Genomic DNA, 4,512 nt, shown 5'->3' with positions numbered 1-4,512 from the left:
CCACTAGAAAATAACAGTGTTTGGGCTGGGGCCGGACCAGGCAGCCCCTCCCCCTAGCCTCTCAGAAAGACAGATGACCTGCTGGACTTAGCAGGCCCTGCTTTCAGCTTATCTCTCCCGGCAGGGCTCATGGGGCAGTGTTCACCCAGCCCCGTCCCCCAGCATTCCTGACTGAAGCATGAAGCAAGTTTGCAAAAACAAGACTGTTACTGCCGGTTATCCCTCGGCCCCAGGAACAGAGAGGCAGAGTCACCGAGGCTGCAAACAACAAAGGAGTTTATTGACTAGCTCGAGGGAGGGCCCAAGTGCTAAGGCACCAATGCAGTGGGCACCAAAGACAAGGACCCACGTCTGGGGCATAAGCCACGTTTTTCTACTCTTACAGGTTACATAAACTGGGTGAAACTATCCCACCCCCCCCACCTCCTATAGTTCAACGACTTCATCTGGAGACAAGTGGTTGTGTAAGTCATTTTGGTTGACTGGCTCCACCCTCGGTCGTTCCAGTTGTGGTCACTCGGGCCTTTCCAAGTGAGATCAGCGTCATTTCAGGGGAGAGGTGACTTTGTTAGAGAAACGAAACTCAAGGTTGTTAGAGAAACGGAAACTTAGGCCCGCCTTAAGCGGCTTGGCCTGTCATGGAGTCACTGCTGCCTTACAAGACGATTTACTCACAGGCTCCATCCGGGCTCAAATCCTGCAACTACAGCACTGAAAACTCCCTTCCCCTTATCAGTACATCCGTCCTTTGCTCAAATCCTATACTATATATCCCACCGCCTTACTGCCAGGCGCGACTTCCTTAACCTAGCTCATTAGGTTGTGGAATCCGCCCAGGAGTATTTTCCTTGCCTCAGTAAAGCCTATCTTAACTTCTAATCCCTGAATGAATTCTATCTCTGTTCTGCGTCTCCGTTTTCACCTCTCAAACAGCATTATAATCAAGTGGAATCCATACCAGGTACATAAGCATCCTTGCATACCTGGTGTGCAAAGTTCAATGTTAGAAAAATAATCAATGTTATCCACTTTATCAACAAAACAAAAGCTAAGAACCACAGAATCATTTCAATCAACACAGAAAGGGCATCTGACAATGTCCAACATGTATTCCTAATAAAAACACTCAACAAAGTAGAAGAAAAATTGTCAACTCAATAAAGGCCACAGAGGAAACACCTATGGCCAGCACCTTGCCCACCTGGGAGGTACAGAGAGCATTCTCCCTGAGAACAGGAACCACACCAGGATGCCCCTTATCGCCACTCTTATTTAATACATGGTGCTGAAAGTGTTAGCCAGAGCTATTATAACATAAAGAATTCAAGGCAACATAAATTGGCATAGAAGACAGGAAACTCACTATTTGCAGATGATGTGATTTGAGGCTTGGGAAATCCCAGACTTGGTCTTAAAGGCTTGAGGGTAAACAAGCGGCCATCTAGCTGAGAAGCAACAAAGTCCACATGGAAGAAGCAGACCAACCTGTGTGATAACGAGGTGTCCATGGGGTGAGGTATCCGGGATCCAGGACCAAAAAACCATATCGATGTGAATGAGGGGGAGTGTGGAGTGGAGACCCAAAGCCTATCTGTGGACAATTGGACATCCCCTTACAGAAGGGTCACAAGGAAGAGACGAGCCAGTAAGGGTGCAGTATAGCACTAATGAAACATACAACTTTCCTCTAGTTCTTTAATGCTCCTCCCTTCCCACTATCATGGCCCCAATTCTACCTTACAAATCCGGCTGGACCAGAGCATGTACACGGATAGAGATAAGAGCTGGAAACACAAGGAATCCAGGGCAGATAAACCCCTCAGGACCAATAATGAGAGTAGCCAGACCAGGAGGGTAAGGGGAAGGTGGGGAAGAAAGGGGGAAGCAATCACAATGATCTACCTATAACCCCCTCCCAGAGGGGCAGACAACAGAAAAGTGGGTGAAGAGAGACACTGGTCAGTGTAAGACATGAAAAAATAATAATAATTGATAAATTATCAAGGATTCGTGAGGGAGGGAGGGGAGGAAAGAGAGGGAGAGAAAAAAAAAAAAGAGAAGCTGATACCAAGGGCTCAAGTACAAAGAAAATGTTTTGAAAATGATGATGGCAACAAATGTACAAATGTGCTTGACACAATGGATGGGTGGACGGATTGTGATAGGAGTTGTACCAGCCCCCAGTAAAATGATTAAAAAAGAAAAAGAAAACGCCAGACTGGACAAACAACAACCAAGATTGGACAACGTGGCTGGATACAATGTAACAGGCATTTACAATAGCCACACAATATTTGATGAAGTATTTAGAAATAAACTTAACCAGAGAAACAAAAGACGAGTACAAAGAAAACTACAGAACATTACTGTAAGGAATCAAAAGAAACCACATAAATGGAAGAATATTTCATGTGCATGGATAGGAAGGCTTAACCTTGCAAAATTGCCCGTGCTACTCAAAGCAATCTGTGGATACACGCAGTTCTGATCCCGGCCGTAACCTCTTTTTTCAAATATATGGAAAAATGAGTTACTAACTTTATATGGAGAGGAAAGAGACCCAGGATATGTAAAGAACTTCATAAGCAAAGGAACAAAATAGGAGGCCTCTAATTTCCCAACTTCAAAATCTATTACATAGTCATAGTAGTTAAAACAGCCTGGCACAATGATAACTACATAAGCCAAGGGAATAGAGAACCCAGAAATAAAACCACCCACCTACAGACAAATGATCTTTGACTAAGGGCCAAAAAGCATCGAATGGGAAAGAGATGAGTCTCTTCAACAAACGGTGCTTGCAAAATCGCATTTCCATCTGCAGAAGGATGAAACCGGGCTCATGTCTCACTCCACATACAGAGACAAACTCAAGATGAAGCCAAATCGAAATGTAACATCCCAGAGCAGCCAAGACCATCCATGAGAAAAGAGGGAGAAATGTAAGGGCATAGACACACTGTCCAATATCATGAAGGAAACAGCACAGTAGAAGATGAAATAGATGACTGGGCCCTACTAAAAGTAAGACACGTATGTGCATCAAAAGACTTCATCAAAAGAGTAGAGAGGGTCCAGGGAGTGGGGAATTTTTTTTTTTTACAGGGACAAAGAAAAATGAGACACCTCAATAAGAAAAAGACAAATAACCCAATTAAAAAATGGGCAAAGGACACAGTCAGTTCATGGAAGATGAAGAAATCCTCATGAGTCCTGGCCATCCAATCAAAGCGATGTGGCGATTCCACCTGTGACACCAACAGTGACGGCCAAATTACATTTTTTTAAAAGGAAGATAAATTCCAGAGAGGGTTCAGCGACATCGGAGGCCCTCACACACTGCTGGTGGGGCTGTAAATATGTATAACTGGTAGCTAGTTCAGGGACAGCGGGTTGTCCCTCCCATGCCTGAAAAGGCCCCCCTAAAGGAGGTTGGGACGAACTCTGGCCACCATTAGACGCCTATGCGGACACCCTAACTGAGCACGCTCCAATTCAAGCCCCAAGCCAGGTGGGAGGTACATCCAGGGGCCGTGACATCACCCAGGTGGGCTTAACACAGCCAATGGGGTCAACCAATGCCTTCAACCACCCTTTATCACCCAGGTGGGCCAGGATAAAGGGAGGAAGCATGCGTGGGGACATCCTCTTGCTCCCTCCCCCCAGTGCTGTCTCATGTCCTGCATCCTCTCGGGCCCCGTCTTCTTGCCCTTTCTTCCTCCATGCCTGGGCCCCTGGGATTCCTCCCCCAGGTCCACCCGTGTGGGTGCTCCGCACCACGAGGTTGCTTGTAACCGTTTCAGAGCCCCAGCACGGCTTCCTCGCTGCTCGGCACGCTTCCCCCAAATAGCGTGTACCCTTCGGACACTGGAAGACCTGAAACTTGTCCTCGTCCTTCATAAAAACCCACTTGGATTGCAAAACGGGCTTCAGCGTGGAATTCTTTTGCACGTGAAGCCAAGAACCGAAGCATTACTCACTCGAGAAACCTTACTAACGGAGAGGTAAATTGAGGCACGCAATGAGAGTAGAATTGAGACGGAGGATGTGAAGTTCAGGGCGACTTTATTAAGCAGAGGAAGAGCTCCCTGGCGGGTTCCGTGACCCAGCGAGTTAGGTCAGGGAAAGAGCGCCGTCAGCGGGGCGGTGGGATATCTACTGGGCTTGGGGAAGTCTGTGCAGGTAAGAAGGGCGGCTGCCTGCGCTGCCGCTGCAGGCTTTGAGTCAGGATGTGGTCTGTGAGCGAATCACCTTGTTTTTCACAGACCCGCTTCCTGAACTTCGGGGCAAGGGGCTGCACAGGCCAGACCCAGCCCAAACGATAACCACTGTGATAGGGTGCTATCTCAAATAACCGGGAATGGAAATTCTGTACGGCCGGGCCAGCAATCCCGCTGCTGGATCTATCCCCTAGCCTGGCAGACATAGGCTCACCCATATTCACGGGAGTACTGTTTACAGAAGGATGGCGATGGAGACACCAGCAAGGCCTATCCGTAGAACGGCTGAAGA

The 4,512-nt window shown here is 47.5% G+C and overlaps 1 protein-coding gene across 4 annotated transcripts in view; it reads right to left on the bottom strand.

The window, feature by feature from the left end:
• Positions 1 to 4,512, bottom strand: part of LOC101648441 (DNA dC->dU-editing enzyme APOBEC-3D-like) — a 32,465-nt gene that overhangs the window by 26,010 nt on the left and 1,943 nt on the right. The window contains exon 1 of one of the 4 annotated variants that reach the window (XM_045292488.1): positions 1,364 to 1,415. The exons of the other annotated variants lie outside the window; for them this stretch is intronic. The gene's annotated coding sequence lies outside the window, so the exon portion shown is untranslated. Of the gene's footprint in view, positions 1 to 1,363; positions 1,416 to 4,512 lie in introns of those variants that run through there. 4 annotated transcript variants of the gene reach the window in all.

This window comes from Echinops telfairi, unplaced genomic scaffold, assembly GCF_000313985.2.
Source record: "Echinops telfairi isolate 266 unplaced genomic scaffold, ASM31398v2 ScPeMD7_2;HRSCAF=8, whole genome shotgun sequence".
Classification (NCBI taxonomy): Eukaryota; Metazoa; Chordata; class Mammalia; order Afrosoricida; family Tenrecidae; genus Echinops; species Echinops telfairi.
This window is presented reverse-complemented; position numbering and strand designations above follow the sequence as displayed.